At 33.4% G+C, this 20,043-nt stretch overlaps 1 long non-coding RNA gene, 2 other non-coding genes and 1 pseudogene across 4 annotated transcripts; all 4 read right to left on the bottom strand.

The window, feature by feature from the left end:
- Positions 1-57: 57 nt before the first annotated feature.
- On the bottom strand, positions 58-3,056 carry LOC145031806 (uncharacterized). 2 transcript variants are annotated; one of them, XR_013677031.1, is made up of 3 exons: positions 2,845-3,056; positions 933-2,754; positions 58-268 (listed from the first exon to the last, which is right to left on the bottom strand). It is a non-coding gene; the product is annotated as an uncharacterized LOC145031806 (long non-coding RNA). The 2 variants fall into 2 exon arrangements; XR_013677030.1 differs by having other exon boundaries at positions 58-383; positions 1,503-2,754; positions 2,845-3,049.
- Positions 1,903-2,055, bottom strand: LOC145033072 (U4 spliceosomal RNA). The gene has a single exon (XR_013677316.1). It is a non-coding gene; the product is annotated as a U4 spliceosomal RNA (small nuclear RNA).
- A 2,298-nt stretch (positions 3,057-5,354) lies between the features above and the next one.
- LOC145030165 (uncharacterized) lies at positions 5,355-5,979 on the bottom strand (annotated as a pseudogene).
- Positions 5,980-9,135: 3,156 nt separating this feature from the next.
- Positions 9,136-9,288, bottom strand: LOC145033074 (U4 spliceosomal RNA). The gene has a single exon (XR_013677317.1). It is a non-coding gene; the product is annotated as a U4 spliceosomal RNA (small nuclear RNA).
- Between the last annotated feature and the right edge of the window lie 10,755 nt (positions 9,289-20,043).

The raw sequence follows: 20,043 nt of genomic DNA, 5'->3' as shown, positions 1-20,043 counted from the left end.
ATTCCAAGTCACAGATATTCCCCCCCCCCCCCCCCCCCCCCCCGCCCAAATGCTTCTTGATTTTTTTACTTGAAAAGGTAACACACCATGAAAAACAACCAACTCAAACAAAGTAACCATTTCACCATCATCAATCTTGCTTTGAGATTGTTTCTTCCACGCAACAACCTTGGAATCACAACAGTCGACCTAGGGCACGTGGGAGGGTCGAACCATCCAAAAAAGTTGTATGTTCCTCCTAACCTTGAGCATGATCAGAATCGACGACCTGGGTTCAAATCAATCCACAATGTCACCAAAATCGTCGGCCTTCCACAGTGACATATCACCATCTTCTTCAATTTTGGAATAGAATGTGAGTGGCGGGCCTTATATTATATACTCTGATGCACAACAAGGTGAAAAGACAAATTTACCCCTTCACTAACGGTTCAAAAGTGACGGGGTTAAGGTCAAGGACCAATCGTGCAATTAAATGAAACCTTAAGGACCATTCACGTGACTTTTTGCTAGAAAGTCATCAAAGTGCGATATTGTGTAAACCATAGGGACCAATCGTGAAATTTTGTCTAAATACTACTCAATCAAACACCTTCACGTATTCATAGATCGTTTCCTAGGCTTAGAAGGACATGTTTTTTTTTATTATGACCATTTTGTCTACACAATCCACAAAGATTAGCTTTCTTTCTTTCATTAATGTTAATTTCGTAGCCTTGTGGAGTGAGGGCGGCCTTTTTCCTTTTGTTTTAACTCTGAATTTGGAAGCATTTCTTGAATAAACATCTCGAGCCAATATGCTTCATGAGAGATTGGGAAAAGTAAGATGCCCACGTAGTAGAATATTCAAAATTGAGTAATATTATTGAATATATTGACTAGTATTTAAAAAAAAGATATGCACATGCACTCAAGACATATCTCCCACTTACCACGTGTGCAAGTTTTTTTCTCCAAATCAACTACTTGCACATGTTTTCCTTTTTAAGTTACCACCTCATTATTCCTTTTTCTTGGTTGAAAGATTTCAGGGTGTGTGCACTAGCTTTTGATATTGATGTCGCTTGTTTTACAACAACATGAGGAGTAAAAACATCTTCGTTAGCTTGATTTTGACTTCCAGCACGGTAAGCTAAAACTTTTAAATGTGAATTGCGAAACTTGCCATGAAGGTTATTGACATAACTAAATTTACTACAAAGCCCATAAAATATAACTAGATTTACTACAAAGCCCACAAAATATAAAAAAGAAATTTTTGAAAGAAACTCATACCATCATGATTAAAAATAAACAGTGAAGTCAACAATCTTATTGATTCAATTGATGCCACGTATTTGATGAAAGGGAATAAAAACAATAAATTTAAGAGTCCTAAAATTAATATACAAACATGAAGTATATTGGTGAAGGAGTCCATTAGTCCTTTTATCCAGTCAAAATCAACATAGGAAAATTTGACTCAAACATAAACAAAAATGCCAATATGAATAAAAGTTTACCGTACGGAAAATGGAAGAAGATGATTGTAATCAATGTTTCCAATGACCGGCGGCACATGGAAGATGAACGATGAGGCAAAGAACGCGTTGGGATGTTGGAGACTGTTTCCTAGGCTAACAGGGCTTTTTTTTTTTTTGAAATAAACTACAATTATTTTGTAAATAAGTTTTAAACTACCCTTTTTTGATAAATACTTTTGAAAACTACTATATTTTTGTAAAAAAACTCTCCAAACAATTCAATAGAACACATCGATCAAAAATTAATACCAAGTCACGCTAAAAACATTTTTGATACGAAAACCCTTAAAAAATGATAAAACAGTAAAATGACTCCGACTAATTCGTACACTCTTTTCTACAAAGGTATCATCAAAGTTTTCATACTGTGGAATTGTAGGGCTTCACCCAATGAAGGGAGCCCTTCCAGAAATTCTCGATGGCCAAGGGAGACCCAAGGCCAAGGAGGGGGTTTGGAAATAGTTTTCAACCAGCAATTGACGCGCCTCGGTTATTACCTCATTAGCTGCGTCATTGCCCCAAGCGCAAAGATGCTTTTTTCGTTACCCCTTCGCCTCTTTTTATATCACACCACCCCTCTTCCATCCATATGCTCCATCCGATGTGGGATGTTCCTAAATCTCACTTTTTCTTCCTGCGTCTTTAATCACCACCATAAACAATTCAGCAATAGCAACTGAATATTCTTTCAAGGATCCAACTATCGTCCGAACGTGTTGTTTCTTCTAATCCGTGGCTACGCTTGGTGGGAAATTAGGGTTTATGACAAGTATCGGTTGATTGATGATATGCTGTCTATCACAGAGTAGTTTTTATGATGTACTGTTGTTATACGATCACGAGTTTCTGCAACTTACACCTCTCAAAGTCACTCAATCTCTTTTGTGCCAACTGTTATCAAGATTGTTCTTTTGTGCAATCATCCAAATGTTGTAAAAATGCCCTTTTATGAGATGGAGCAAAGTATCTTCTTGCTTTAATTGTCTGTGTAGCTGTGTGTAGGTTTTATCCACATGCCAAAAACGGGTGTAATGATTAAACCCTTCTGAAAATAGGCTAATTGTGCGTAGAATTAAAAAAAAGCCATCTGTATTCGAAATTAGTTGGTGATTAAGTAGAATTTGAAGCAAGTTAGTGCATACCTTGTTTACTTACCAAAGGAAAGGTATGTAAATGTTGATGTACATATGATGGCATATCTTACGAATGACAGATCCTTGGAATTTATAACCTGCAGAGATTACAAATAACATTTCAATTACAGAAAAAGAAATAATTCATATATTAAATGAAACGATAAAATCCATAAGAAAGCTATAACCTTTACAAAAGAATTTTTAAGTTAAGATGGTTGCTTTACAATAGTTGTTTAGAAATCCCCTCTACAAATCTGCAAGTTGTATTTACTATTTGAGACCTTGATTGTGTTTCCATAAGCATAAGCCATCATAGCATTATTGCAAATTTCAGGTCGTAATGCTTTTTTGTCTTTAAAGGACCCCAAATCAGAGAATTTTGTCTCCCAGCTTTGTTGAATAATTGACCCAAATTTGAGAATTTCTTATTGAAATAAAGTAATTTTAAAAAAACAAGAAATAGTGTGATAACAGCACCAGTGCATAGACCCATCCATTGTCATCCACAATCACCACTTTTTGATTCACACCCTGAAAGAAATACAGGCCTCTAGCTTCCTTAACTTTCCTCTGTGATTTATTATTATTATTATTATTATTTTTGTAAACTTTTTAGCAAATATAAAAGTCACACATAATGTTAACCAATGATAGCCTTGTACTTTCAATCCTTGTAATTCTAGGCAAACTTCATTAGTTCACAATTTTTTTTTATAAATTCCCAGGTTTAAACTAGGTAAATTGTACAAGTCAAGTATGTATTCGCAAAAATCAATTTTGACACTGTTATGTTTTGTTTCAATGTAATTACTAAGCTTTCTAATTTTTGCAATGTTGACTATTTAACCGGTCAACCCACTTACCCGTTGACGTGACATTCTGACTTGTTAGTGTTGGTGACGTGGTATACTGACATGACAATGTTTGGTTACGTGGCGTTGACATGACTTGATGACGAGTCAAAATTAAAAAAAGGTGGCATAAAAGACATCAAGTTTTCATTTTTTTTTCTCAATTTTGACACTTCATTTTTTTGTTCCAAATCGAACATTATTATTATTTTTTTTCAATTTTATTTGGTGTTGATAATTTTCCATTTAAACACATATCAATAAACTTTTTGGTTCTTGATCACCACTTTTGATGTCGAATCTTCATTTTCCAGTACCTATACATCATCCTCTTTGATTTCTAGTTCAACTGTTTTTGTTTCTTCATGTTCTGCCTCTTTTGTATGGGTTTCTTCATGTGCATATGGTTTCGTTTCTTATTGGTTTGGTTTCTTCGCTTTCTGGTTCGGTTCCTTCATGTCCTTGATCTTCTGGTTCGGCTTCAACGTGTTATGGTTTTTCCATTTTGGTTTCTTCAACATCTTCATCTTTAGCTTCTCAATTTCATCTACTGATCCAACATCTACCTCTTGAGCCACTTGTTCATTTTCTGGTTCTTGATGTTCTTGATCAACTATATGATGATCAAGGTGTTCGATAACTATATTAAAGGTCTCGTTGGCTTGATCTTGTTGATTGATATGGCCATCATGATCATATGTATGTTTGTTATCAACACTTCCATTAAACCATAAATTATCATCACAAGTTATCTCGGATTCAAGAATATATTGATCTCGTACTAAACCTACACAACCTGAAGGCTCACGGACATGGATTTTGCCACCATCTTCACACTTCACCATGCAAGATATCATTGATCCCAAGAGTTACGATACTCATTGTGTTTTCATGGGTTATGATGTTGTGATCGTTTTGATATGATTAGAAGGCAGCCGATTGAATTTAATTGGAAAAAATGATTTTCGATTTGGAATAAAAAAATGTAGTGTCGAAATTGAAAAAAAACAAAACAAAACAAAACTTAGTATCTTTCGTGTCACTTTTTTAATTTTGATACCTCATCATGTCATGTTAGCATCACATAACCAAACAATGTCGTTATCAGGCCACATCACCAAAAACTAACATGTTAGCATGTCACATCATCGGAGCAACTCTCAGTTAACCAGTTAAGTGGTCAACATTGCAAAAATTAGAAAACATAATGACTAAATTGTAAAAGAAAAATAACAGTGTCAAAAGCGAAATCAACGACTATTTTGGATATTTAGCCAATTTTTGGGCTATTTCTTCAAAAGTGATAATGGAATTAGGCCATTTGGTCTTTTTATTTTTATTAGACAAAACTGCAAAAATGATCCTTATGGTTTGCTAAAAAATTATCAATTTGGTCCAAAAAGGTTTGGATTAACACTAGATGTTTAAAGTTTTCATTTTACTGTTTGGTTGGTCAAATCTGTTTTGATTTTTTTCAAAATGATTGATTTGCCCATGTTAATATGATTTTATATTTTTGTTATTTGTTTTTCTGATTTTATATTTTAAAAACTTAAATTAAAATAAATCACTCTCTCTCTTATTTGTTTTTATTTTTCTGATTTTAGACTTAAAAAAATAATCTCTCTCTCTCTCTCTCTCTCTCTCTCTCTCTCTCTCTCTCTCTCTCTCTCTCTCTCTCTCTCTCTCTCTCTCTCTCTCTCTCTCTCTCTGGAAATCGTTGAAGAACCCTAAGGTTTTCCAAATCACTAAAATTAGAGTTTAAATTCCAATCGAGCATGCTCCTTCGAGATTAAACGCGTCCTTCTTCTTCATACCCCAAAGTTCATCGAGAATTTCACAACTTAAATCATTAAACAAGAGATCAAACTTAGTTTCCCAATTAAATTCTTGTAGTCCTAATTCTTCACCTTCAATATCTTCATCTTATTCCCTATTTTTTGTTGTTTCATCTTTCAAGTCCTAATTCGGGCTTGAGTCCCCAATCCGATAGTAGTCGCTTCAACCCTAATTGACGCGAATCATTCTTGTGGATATCAGGAGGAATAATGATGGATTTTGAGAAAATTTGTGGCTTAACGAAGTAATTTGCTCTCTCCAGCCAGATGGCGTATAATGCTTCCGTTGTGCTCACAACTAAGTGACCAATAATCAATCCTGTTAGGCGGAGTGATGAAGATATGAAATTCGCGATCACAATCTCTAAGCTTATAGCATCTTATTTCAAAGTTATAATGTGTTTAATTTCAATTTTGTCTTATATATTGCTACTAATCAGTTCTGCCTAAGAACATTAGGGCAATTTCAATTCATTCATAGGAACGGAAAATAAAGATCATGAATTGAGTATTCACTTGAATTGTTTGGACTTCCTCCAACATTGCAAAGATTCCAGATAGTGGGAGACCATGAAATCCCTTCGTTTTGCTTATCGTGAACTTTCTCTGAGGTTTGTGAAGGAAGTGTCATGGCCGCTAAATTTTGTTTCGAGGTAATCAACGTTGATAGGTGGGTGTGGAATCGAATCGGCTCTTGGCAACAAGAAATTTTTGGTGGAGGTGTTGAAGTTATGGTGAGGTGGAATGAGATTAAAGGTGATTTTGGTGATAAGGTTTGTTGAAGGTTGAAGATGGATGATGTTGGATGTGTGTGTGTGTGTGTGTGTGAGAGAGAGAGAGAGAGAGAGAGAGATTTTATTTTTATTTTTTAAAATCTAAATCAGAAAATTAAAAACAAATAGGAGAGAGAGTGTGTGTGTGTGTGATTTGTTTTTATTTTTTTAAAGAGAAATTAAACAGCCTCCTACTTTTCTTCTTAATTATCTTCCTACCTAATGAAATGATGACAGGTGTTCAATAATATAATTAATTTTATCAAAATATGACACATGTCATCATTTCATATGAGTAGGAAGAAAAGATAGGATGATATTTAATTTCTCTTTTTTAAATATAAAATCAAAAAAAACAAATAAGAAAAAAAGAAAATCATATTAACAGGGGAAAATCCATATTTTGAAAAAAATCAAAACAGATTGGACCAAACAATCAACAAAATGAAAACTTTAGACCTCTGATGGTAATCCAAACATTTTTGGACCAAAGTAGCAATTTTGAGCAAACCACATGAACCATTTGTGCAATTTTTTCTTTTTATTGAAGTGTTTGAATCTTTTGATTTTTAAATAATTTGTGTGAAAAATATGTTAATTTTGCAATGATTTTGATTATTTTGTATTATTTCATTTAAAAGACAATCTGGTAATTTTAAATTCTCCATATATCAAGTTGTAGGTCCCAAATGCTACATAAGCAATCAGTCTAGTTTCTATCTGTTTAGTCTTGTCCAATCCAGTCTCATATAGCAAACACTACCTAAAAGAAAATGAAAAATATCATTGCATCACAAGTTGTCCTTTTTATGTTTGCTTACATCATTGAAAAACAAAACTTGACATGTTATCTTGAAAATATAGGCAACAAGCCCTACATCCAACCAAAGTCAAAATCAATAGACAAAAAATGGATAACTTCCACATGATATGTTGCTAAAGGTGAACAAAAAGTATGCCCAGCCGTGCCTTTAACCGGTTAAAACAGGACTTAAGTCCAATTCGAAAAACCTTGACCAAGTCTTATGTAGCCGGTTTCATGCCTTAACCAAGCCTAATTCCAATTATCCTTAACCAATATAAGTTGGTATTCGTAACCGAATATATGGTCCGATTTTTAAAACTCTTTTAGTAAAATATTAAAACACTAAATAGCTTCTTAATTATTTTAACTGGTTTTGAATAACCAATTCCTTTATGAACTCACATAATCGGTTGTCCTAGTAAAAAATTTTATAATGGGGATTGGGATTTTTATAAATAGTTTTGGGTCGGGCCCATATCGGTTAGCCTAGACCCGATGCACACCTTTATGTATTGGCAGGCTGGTTGGGAAGTGAGTGAGCATGATCGAACTAGCTCCCTAAAAAGGCACTCTACTTTGGATCAATGTAAAATGAAGGATGCAACTATAATATTGTGTTACCAAAGCCAATTTCTCACATTTTAGCTGGAGAAAAGCTTACATGAGGACTCAAGTCATGTAATGGGTTGAATAGTTGTTGTCATAGGTCGATTATATGGACTTGGTTACAATTTCTTTATCACTATAATAATAGCACGGTTTTTAGGGCTTTTGACACAAAAACCCTTAAGTTTGTAAAAAATTCGGATTTTTCCATAAATATGTTTTCTGAACTTTACAGGTATTTTTCTACTTTTTCCTTTGTTATCTGTGATATCAATTCTCCAAGTTGCCATGAAATAAAATTTTCAAGAAAACTTATCAATTTTACAAATCTTTTATGTTTTACGTGTTTTTCTTCATATTATTTTAGTTAAATGGCATTTTTTAAGCACAAAAAACAAAAGTTTGGTAAATGATCCAAAACTTAGATACTATGATTCATTATCTTAGAAAAATACAAGATAGAAAAGAACAACAAAGTTTGGATCAAGAAAAAATAAAAACTTGCTCAAGTCTAAAAAAATAACTTAAAAAGGTACAATGAATACTACAAATATATATTTTAGTACATTTGAGGTACAATTGAATATGAGACTTATAATAATATTTTTAAAATTATTGGGTACATATTACACAAAACGATTATGTCGCAGATGACATGATTTTTGTCGTCCGATCTCTTCCTTTTTTTTTTTTTTCTTTCTTTCGTTTGCACCACTCTCTCTCTCAATACCAACAATAAACCCTACAATTCCATTAGATTGGGCAAGAAGAGGTATATATTGAAAGTCATGCCTCTCTCATGTAGTAGAACGACTACTTCAAATAGGTGGCCTTCAACATACGAAACATGAATGATAATCCAACGTTTGATGATTGAAAGCCTATAAATGAGGTATTAAGATCAAACACGTGCATCCTATTTTTAATCAGGTTGTCAGTAGAAATGGAAATTTGTTTTTGAATGTTGATTCCGATTTTTGTTCTAATCGAGATACATAAACATTATAAAATGAGATACTCCAACTAAAAGACAATGTTTTAAAAACCGATTTTTAGTTGAACCGGTTTTGATAATCGTTTCCGGTTTGAACACCGTTCTACATATGGTGGTGGTGTGCATTGGCCTTCGAGTTGTGTATACTCCGAATAATAACCTGATCAATCAAACTATTTATTTTATTTTGGAAATAAACTGCTTTTTAACGGGTAAGTGAAATCCAACTATCCAAATACTATATACCACTTCAACCTGGTTTTAAAATAAACAGTCTCGTTCAGTTCGGTCTAAAAACCGACATAAAACCAATCATTGTTAAACCGCTCTCATCCCGATTTTTAGGTTCGACCGATTCGAACCAGATTTTAAAACATTGCTCAAAGGAGTTATGTTTATTGTTTTATCTGGTGAATGAATCCAATCAATAATAATACACACACAACCTACATATCAAAAAATGAACTTATATTACAATATTAATACTATTATAACATGTTATTATCTTATAAAAAATTAACCTATTACCACAATATTATAACTTAATTAGCTCTTTTAAGGTGTTTTTCGAGAAATTAAAAGAATCAATTTTTTTACTGGTAATTGTAGGGCCTTACCCTATGTAGGGAGCCCTTCCAGAAATTCTCGATGGCCAAGGGAGACCCAAGGCCAAGGAGGGGGTTTGGAAATAGTTTTCAACCAGCAATTGACGCGCCTCGGTTATTACCTCATTAGCTGCGTCATTGCCCCAAGCGCAAAGATGCTTTTTCCGTTACCCCTTCGCCTCTTTTTATATCACACCACCCCTCTTCCATCCATATGCTCCATCCGATGTGGGATGTTCCTAAACAATGTCAGCTGAATGTCCTTTTCAAGGATCTAACTGTAGTCGAAAGGTGTTGTTTCGGCTTATCCATTCATCACCGATGGTGGTGATTTTCGAAATTGTGGCTACGTATGATGGGTGGAAATTAGGGTTTTTGACGACTGGCGATCGATTCACGATGCTGTCTATCTCACAAGGGTAAGTTTTTACCTTGTACTGTTGTTACTGCAACTTACACCTCTCAATGTCGCTCTATGATTCAGTCTCTTGTCTGCCAACTATTATTAAGATTGTTTTAATTTAGATTTTGTTCTTTTGTGCGATCAATCCAATGTGGTTAAAATGCCCTTTTATGAGATGGTGAAGGGTGTTTTATTGACCTATTTACGTGGAGCAAATCTGATAGAAGGATTAAAACCCTTGTGTAAATAGCTTATTCATGCATAAAAAGAATCCGTAGACTATCATGATTATGTATAAGTATAACTACATTTATGTGCTAGTTTGAAGCAAGTTAAGGTGAAAGGAGGTTGAAGATGATTATGTGTAGCAAGTTAGTGGGAACTGGATGATTTAGTTACCAAATGCATAGAGTTGTGCTACCAAAAGTCAATATTTTCTTACAAATACTTGTTCTCGCTCGAATTGTGCTACCAAAAGTCATATTTAATTAACTCGAGGTATTTTACCTCATTCATATAATTAGCAAATCTACAAATAATTATCCGCACATAAACCAACTGCCAAACGTATTGTTTTACTGTCTTGTACATATAAAAAAGAAGTTACCTTTTTTATTAAGTTTTAAATCTCACTAATTTTCTATGGAAGTATATATATATATATATATATATATATATATATATATATATATATATATATATATATATATATATATATATATATATATATATTTGAAAATTTATATATTCGTAATTCCATATCTGTTACTTTTGTTATTTTTTTTTTTTAAGTTGAAAATGATTTTGGTATAAAAAAAAAATGCTTTGAAGCATTGTACTTTGAAAGTACAATGCTATAGCAGGGGTTGAATAAGTGTTGTTATAGGTCAGATTAATGTCGACTCAAAATGTTTTTTGCACGTCCTTAAAAATAATTAATGTGTTAAATAGAATTAGACAATTTATATTATTATATAATAATAACCGGTTTTTTCTCTAAAATGTTGTAGGAGGTTAAATGGTGTAAAAATACATTTTTGGACAATTTCAATCATTTGAGCCCTTTAACGTAGTTAATTTTGTTATTTCGCTCGTTTGATCCATTAAAAATGAAATATATCACGAATTGACTACTTCATATGTAGTGAGTCAAAATGTCACTTTTATAGATAAGTACATATGCTGCCCTATTATTGAAGTCATAAAGGAGGTTGTGAAATCAAACACATGAAAACTTTTTTGGCAAGTTGGTATTCTACAATTTCGTATTCACATGATGTTTGCACCCTTAGGGTAAAGTTTAGCTTTTTCTTTGGTACATGTGTGTTGAAATCTCATTAACAAAAAACTTATCTTACCTTTTTTTTCAAAGGGTGTTGCTAACCCTTTAGACATCTTATTGATATTTTTATAAAAAATCAACCTATAATTAACTACTTATAATCAGTTTTTTTCGTAAAACAATGCAATTTCAACTAATAAAAATATTTTAAAAATTAATTAGGGTATCTATATGGTAAAATGAGTGTCTTTTTAACCAACCATTTTTTCAAAGAATAATACAATTAAAAAACAGCTGTGTTGATTTTGGTGCAAAGATATCAAATACACATACGTGTTTGACTCTATTAATTGGAACTAGATGAAGACACGGTGCGTGTCACTGGCGCATCATTTTTTTTTTTTTGACGTCTTCATGCGTTGTTTTTAATAATTTGTAACATTTGTTGGTAGATTCTAATCAGTTTTTCAGCAAGTATGATGTATAGAAGAATGCACTTCATGTGTCATAGTAGGGATGAGCATATGGACCGGGGAACCGGCCGGAACCGGTACCGGAACCGGAACCGGCACCGGAACCGGAACCCGATGGAACCGGTCGGGCCGGGACCGGGACGTTATTTTTGTGGATTTTTGGAACCGGGAACCGATATAACCGGAACCGGCAAAAACCGGAACCGTATGATGCTATTTTTCAAGAACCGGTTCCAACATTTGAAGACACGACAAGAACCGGTAGGAACCGGGAACCGGTGGAACCGGAACCGGTAGAACCGCCGGGCCGGTTCGGTTCTTAATTTTGGCCGAATCCGGTTCCCGGTTCCGGTCCGGTTCGGGCCGGTTCCGACCGGTTCGGTTCTTTTGCTCATGCCTATGTCATAGGATAAATATTGTGATTTGTATTTAATGCATGTTACATTTGTCTAGCATATAAAGTTTGTCTAAGATGTTTGTTCTTTTAGAATGTATACTTATATTTATCGGTTGAAAACAATATATACGTATATCGATGTTTAGTATACGAAATACATTTACATACATTTTTAAACAACACATATTTCATTACATTGATGAACATCAATAAACAATCATAAAATGAAAGAGTTTGCCCCCAAAACAAACTACCTATTCAAGAAAAATAAATTTATGACATCCTAAGAAATTATCAATTCTTTAATAATAGAAAAACTGAAAGTACAACGTTATAAGTCTGAGATTTTTTCATATAGGTAAAAAGGGTAAAGTATGTTCTTATCTAGTGTAATTTACCTTATACTTCTACCTGAATCGTATGTCAAACACATCACCAACCTTCGCTCGAGAAAACCGGAGCCATAATTCTAATTTTATGTTAAATTTATAAAAATATGAAAATGAAAAAGAGGCAAAGAGAAAGATTATGTACATGGAATTTGTTTAAACTTATTAGTGACTACCTTCCCTTCCAAAGTTTCCAAAGTTATAGTCAGTGACCATGTTTTTGATTTGCGATAACATCCTTAAATTTTTTTTTAAATATATAAAAAAAATCAAGAAACAAATATAATTATGCTTTTTGAGAAATAGTTAAAAAGAATTCATACCTATCTTGAAATTTGGGAATTCAAAACAAAGCTATGATAAAGATTAAGGAACTTCTACCTACAAAGTGAAACATAATTTGGAGTTATGAATGCGATTTTTCAAAATAAGAGCAAAAGTTTGACCTTTGTTAACTAATGAAATACATTCATACATCTGAGAGGGAAGTTGTGAAATGTTTAGATACAAATGATCACATAGTTGCTAATGATTTTGAATATGTCAAAGAATCTCATTACTGGTCAAACACGATCACATTTGTTGTAGAAAGAACAATTACATTCCGACACTTTATCTGTAAAAAACACACACATTATAACTTTTTCGACCTTCAAGTTTTAATTTTTATTAAAATAGACTTAATTAGTAATTACCAATGGATCATAAAGCTTTTCATATATCAACAGATTGGTTATATGCAAAATATATAAAATCCAAAAACAAATTGTATTATGATGTCATTATTACATTTCAAATTAAATTTTGTAGTATACTTTTTTTAATAAAATTATAATTCTGGTATTCCAGTTACCTCATTAGATTCCTTGTAAATGACTTAATTGACCCTCCACCCTTCCAAACCCGGGATATGTCAAATCATCAACATTAGTCAACACATAATAAATGGCAATCTAATAATCATAATAATAAAAATAATAATCAAGGAACTTACAAAATTTCATCACCTACGGCTACAATTGAAGTTGTAGGGATCCAACTCTTTCTGATCTTCCATCTGAAAGCATATATGTAGGTTTGAACTTTTCCTTACCATAATTTTTATTATATAAGATATGAATTACCCTTAATCATATAGACTGTAATATGGAACCATGCAAGTGAGGTATATTGCAATCAAAAACAAATTGAAGTTAATTACCAACATTCAGACTCATATTCCATGTCCATTTTGATAACCACCCAACAAATCCGCATGTTATTACAATATATAGATTTGGTCAGAGAAAATTAGACCTAGTTTAAAATAGTCTGGCCAACTTCAAAGGGCTTCATATGGATCATGAAGTATTGTTGCATGAAAATCCAAAATGCCAATCATAAATGCACCAAATACTGGTTTTAAAATAGATCCAAAAGAATATTCAAAAAAATACGCCCAAATTATAATGTTTTTAGTATCTTAATCAGATTCACAATAAAAAAAAAAAAAAAAGAACAAAACAAGTCCTCACATTTAGTCAGAGTTCACTGGTCAAATCCTTACCTGATTGAGGTTCGTCAGTGTCTCTGACAATGTGAGTCATCCCAGCCTTGTAACCCAAGAAAGTTGTTAACTTGCATGGGTTCACTACTCCGTAATGTGGAACCCACCCATTAGAGTTATGTCATTCTCAATCATGTTTCAATCACATCATGCGTTAGCATAAAATATGAAACAAATACCAACTCTTATTCATTATGACAACATTATATTATCAGAAAAAAAAAACAATATTGGTCCTTAAGTTAGTTTGAATTTTCAAAGTAGGATGTCATTAGTAAACAATTCAATGTAAGTGTACTGATATTTCTTGCATCTAAGCCAAATAAACTACAAGTAGATTAGAGGTACCTTTATTACTACAACCAAGTTCTTGATATAACTCATATTTAGGTACAAGATTTTTCCGTAAAATTGTAGTTGATGATGATAGTCTTTCATGGAGGGAAAGGGATATTGATGTCATAACTCCATGCTTGCTTCCATTTGTGAAATGTTGGATCCATGGATTGTTTAAAGAAACATATGATCTTTCTAAATCTTTTAGTTGTGGATTTTCTTTCGTGAATTGTTTATGTGACTAACAGCCACCTTGAAGAACCTTAAACTGAAAAATAAATAGCATCAAAAGGATGGAAATAAATTAATGAAAATATGTTTGAAAAAGATGCATAACGGATTGGATATTAAACATGGTCAACGAATGATGCTTCTATTGAATTCATATATGAACTATGCTTCTCATTCCTTAATTCTGATGATTCATTTTTTCTGGGATTCCTGGTATGAGAAAAGAACGTGTAAGAATTAGTGAACATGATAATGAAATTTGAGAAACGCACATAAAAATGTTTAGAACCCTTAATAATAAGGGAAATTTCGTTTAAGTCAAATGATGTGCCAGTTCAGTTAAAAATATATAATAATACCTAGATCACTTATCCCTCTATTTGTAGACCTTGGTGTAGGATTTTCAGATAGAGCATACCTCTTGCTTCCGCCCTCCATTAATACCATTTTTCCACCTTGAAATCTATTAATATACAAAATGTTTGTGAATGTTCAAAAAAGTTTGTATGAAATCACAAATTAAAACTCTGTACAGTATGTTTGTCATATCCTTTTTCTTCATCTTTACCATGTGCTCAATGAATTCAAAATTACATCCACAAATCAAAATCAAAATATTACAACGGTAGAGATAGTAATTAAGAACCGAAAGCATGATCGATAGATATACAATATCACATATAGGTGGGAAAGTATATGTGTAACATCCCAAAAACCATAAGTAAAAATTTCATTTTTCAGTTCATCAACCCCAAACACCACATATTTCAAAACCATCCAAGTACATACTATCACAAAATATCAAAGTAAAAGAAATCATAAATGCATAAATCGTGAGGGTGAGGATTTGTTGGATCAGGTGTCTAAACCAATAACTAAATTAGTATAATATTGAATTAATAGTAAAGTCCTTTTGGGTTGCCCTCAAACCTGGTAATAGACTGAAATGTCATTAGAAGAGATAAATTGATTTATTAATTTATTATATGATTAATAAATTAACTAGAAATCAAAATAAATAATTTATTAGTATATTATGAGAATAGTATATTAATTAGAAATAATATTATTTAATTAAGAATTAATCAAAAATTAAATGGAATTGATTTTTGGATTAATTGGAATATGTAACACTCCAAAAATCAAAGAAATTTAAAATTCTCAAAATCAACCATTAACCATAATTGTTTACAAAATGAGTCATTGTTTAATAAACATTATTTCAAAATCAGAGTTTCCTAAGACCTGATGACATAAAACAGGAAGATGTGCACGATCAAGCCTTTGTTTTTCCCAATCATCTTAAGTACCTGAAACCATAACAAACAACTGTAAGCACAAAGCTTAGTGAGTTCCCTTAAAGTACCGCCACATAACATAACAAACAACAACATGCATACAAAGCCTTCAGCATGATTGGATTGTCGCACCGGCCTATAGACTATCTGAACCGCTCTCAGAGACTTCAACATGACTGGACTGTCGCACCGGACCTACAACCTATCTGGACTGCTCTTCGGGTCTTCGACCTGATTGGACCGCCTCGCAGACCTTCAGTCTATCTAGACCGACCTAGGTATCTTAGCCTTTAGTACCAACAGGTCCACCTCAACCCAATAAACCATAACAACATATCGATATAAACATTATCGGGTTTGTTGACTAGCAACATAAAGCAGTACAGTCTCAACCCAACCATACTACGTCGACCTGTGCAACAAATAAACATATAGCCAGTAAACAGATAACAAGCAGATCTACAAACCACTACCGCATAACAACATTGTACTTACCAGGATACAGATCTAACATATTACTACAACATAGCAACATCCTATAGACCAAGATACATAACCTAGTAGGCCGGTATTGGTGCCTTCGACCCACAAGTATAGTGAGAAAAACTCACCTGAATCGAAGAACCTTGAAAGACTACGATATGCTCCCTTTTGCACTGCTTGCTCCCACGAATCCACTAACACCATAACCATATAACATCTTAATCAAATAGCCCAAAATCCTCAAGTTTGACCCGGTCAAAAATTTAACGGTCAACAGAGTCAACAAAAGTCAAAGTCCAAGGTTGGTTGAGTACGTACTGTGTACTCAACTTATGCCCAACGTACCCAATTTACCGAAATTGTTTAGTATGACCAACGTATGAACATTACGCCCAATGTACTCGATCTGGTTCCATCCTTTCCATTAAGCACTTAATACCTTGATTGTTTTTCACCTAAGCTCAAATATAGCCTCAAAACATTGCCTTAAGTCATAAAGTTTCCACATGTATGACTTTCCATGGCTAGGGAATGTCCAAAAGCTAAAACTCTAACTTATTAATCCATTAAGACATCATAACTTTTGCATGAAGGGAGAGAAGGAGCAAGATCATAGTTTTATGGTCCTAATAGCTCCATAGTGGATAAAGTTTCCAACTTTATCAATTAGAATGGTCCCAACAAAGAAGATTTAGTCTTTAAGTCTCAAAGGGACCCAAAGGTGCATCTTTTTCAACTTAATCCATTAAGTCCAAGTCTCTAACCTTCAGATTTGAATCAAAATGATGTTTAGATGGATAAAGTTTCTAACTTCATCCATAACAAGTTCACAAACTTTCAAGATCTAAACTTTATGCACTTAAAGTGACCAAAAGCTCATAACACCCAAAACTAGCTACATCTAACAATTTCATCATCAATATTCAAACGTTATATCTCTAGAAGAAAGATCAAGGCGAACAAGGTCTGGATCTACAAGCTCTTAAGCAACCAATGCCTCTTCAATGAGTTCCTTCTTATCTAAGGTGCACCAAGAACACTACAAAGCACTTACAAGACCAAAATGCAAAAATGGTCCATGTGGTTTGTCATTTTTTTGTGGATATGGTCTTAACCTTTTAACAATTGGATTTTTGGTCCTTATTGAGAGGTTTGTGTGTGGAACAAGTCCCATGAGTTAACTTTTGCTTGCTTGTGGCTGTTAAACCCCTCACATGCGTTGCACACAAGGGAATAAATGTCTTTTTACTTGAGGGACCATTTTTGCAATTCTTGAACTAAACCCAGTTGTTATCGTCTTAGTGTCATATTACACAAAAAAATATTTTAGTTACCTCTTCCACTTCCATCTTCTTCGTTATTCAATTTGAACGCAAAAACCCTAATTGAGATTTGGTCCAAGGTGTTTACTTGTTGTTTCTTTTTCAGCTGTAAATGGTGTTCGTAATGTGGACGATTAGGCCAAAAGGCGAGACATATGACATCACAAATGAAAATGGTTAGTTTCAATTATCCTCTGTTTACGCAATTTTCTTTGGTTTCTTGCTAATTTGAAGAACAGAGTAAAAAAATACAAACATCTGACAAGTTTTTACTTAATGTTTTTTTGTATCTTGTAGAGCGTGTACCAACAATGTTCACCATAAAGCTACAACATGGTGGAAATTTTACCAAGCTTCCAAACACGAAATATGTTAAAGGCGAAGTGCGATATAATGACTTAGTAGACATTGATGAGTCTAGATCCTAAATCTTGGGCTTAAGGGAAAAGTTACTTGTTCCTTGCCTTATTGGACCTAGCCCATCAAGGCCCAAATGCTAGTATCCATAAAGCCCAAATGATAATGCCCATCACATATAAGCTTATGGCCCAAAAAGGGCCCAAAGTCCCTAAGTTCCATGCATGACCCCAAATAAGCCCAAAGCTCACTCTGATGAGTACACTTAGCGTACCAACCAGTACGCCCAACGTACTCATAGCCCTCGCATCATCCCCACTTCAGACACATATGTGCAACGTACCCTAAGGTACGCCCAACGTATACTGCAGCTGGCCAGAACCTCATTTTATGGTCTTGGAGTATATGTGCAACATACCCTAAGTGTATGTGAGTGCTTTGAAGCCTTGGAGTAAATTTCATGACCAAAACATTCAATGTGTGATGTTTAACAGTACACAAAACAAAATCTCATATTCTTGTTGATTCTTCCGCTTAACGAGTCCCTAAGAATACAAGTTATTTTGAAAACGTCAACATATATAATGTTGGTGAGTTCATAAGCATGTTTGATTGAAAAGTTTTGTATAGTTCGTCAAACACTAGAAGATCCGATATTTTTTGTAAAGTAGTTTGAAAATAATGTGTCATAATCAAGTATTAATGCATGCGTGTTTGTTGCTTTTGGAATGTATAAATAAACAAAACTGTAATCCAGATAAGAACCCTATATTTTATGTTGTAAGTAAAAGGTAATGTATACATGTATTTATCCCAGAAAATCCGATATTTTCTGCTTATAAAAGTATCGTAATCATAAAATTTACAAGACTGAGTATCGTTGTATGTATGTTTTTAGTATCGTCTAGATTTGTATAAATATACTGAAATCTTTGATGAAGTTAGTCTCTAAGTGAGCCGTTACAACCATGCTTGATAATGACTAATTCGCATGTCTTGGCGTTTTCAGGCGCCGATTTTGATTTAGGTAAGGTTTATCGCCCTAGACTAGCCTAGTCTAGCTGTAGCGAACAGCTAAGGCGTGGGGGTTCACCCAATATAGATCTATATACAAATTCCTGCTCTCCCTCCAGGAAACTCTGGTTATAACTACAAGCTACAATCGTACACTCAAAGGTGCCAACCGACAAGTCTCACTAGATCCTCAACTTTTCACAATTGTTATGTTTTTCACCATGTTTAATGTTTTACGTGTATGTTGTAAGTTTTCAAATCTAAAGGTATGTATATGAATATATGAAGTTCAACAATTATGTAGAGGTATAACTAAGATCCACTAAGCAAATGAGTTTTAGTCCAAACCCAATTAGCATGTAAATGGAAAATATTAGGCCCAATATACACTTAAATGGACCCTTAAGATGAAGTTAGTCTCTAAGTGAGCCGTTACAACTATGCTTGATAATGACTAATTCACATGTCTTGGCGTTTTCAGACGCCGGTTTTGATTTAGGTAAGGTTTGTCGCCCAAGACTAGCCTAGTCTAGCTGTAGCGAACAGCTAAGGCGTGGGGGTTCACCCCATATAGATCTATATACAAATTCCTGCTCTCTCTCCAGGAAACTCTGGTTATAACTATAGGCTACGATCGTACACTCAAAGGTGCCAACCGACAAGTCTCACTAGATCCTCAACTTTTTCACAATTGTTATGTTTTTCACCATGTTTAATGTTTACGTGTATGTTGTAAGTTTTCAAATCCAAAGGTATGTATATGAATATATGAAGTTCAACAATTATGTAAAGGTATAACTAAGATCCACTAAGCAGGTGATTTTTAGTCCAAACCCAATTAGCATGTAAATGGAAAATATTAGGCCCAATATACACTTAAATGGACCCTTAAGACACACTGGCCATGTAACAGGAGTATTAGGCCCAATAAAAATTGTTATCAATGTATTTCGTCTATTCATTATTATTTCGTTGTTTGTTTTAGCTCGAGGTTATAAAAATATCTAATTTTTGTAATAGTGACACTTTTGGTCAACTAGACCGAAAATATACATTTTAGTCACATTTTTTAAAATTTTGACACTTTAGATTCCATAATACTAAAGGTCTTCAAGTTATGGGCTTAATTCAAATATAATGACCATCTGTGGCCCTTTTTGGTTAAAATTTACTTTCGGCCCAAAATTCATAAATATTTACAATTTCGGCCCGACTAAATACAATTTAACATTTTAAACCCAAATACATCTAAATGAATATTTTTGGCCCAAATATATAAATTTTGTTGTTTTCAACCAATTTCTACAAAAATTACATTTTCAGCCCATTTTTGATAAAAATGACAGTTTCGGCCCAATTTAATAAAAATAACATTTTTGGC

Source organism: Lactuca saligna, chromosome 2, assembly GCF_052625555.1.
Source record: "Lactuca saligna cultivar CGN05327 chromosome 2, ASM5262555v1, whole genome shotgun sequence".
Lineage (NCBI taxonomy): Eukaryota > Viridiplantae > Streptophyta > Magnoliopsida > Asterales > Asteraceae > Lactuca > Lactuca saligna.
This window is presented reverse-complemented; position numbering and strand designations above follow the sequence as displayed.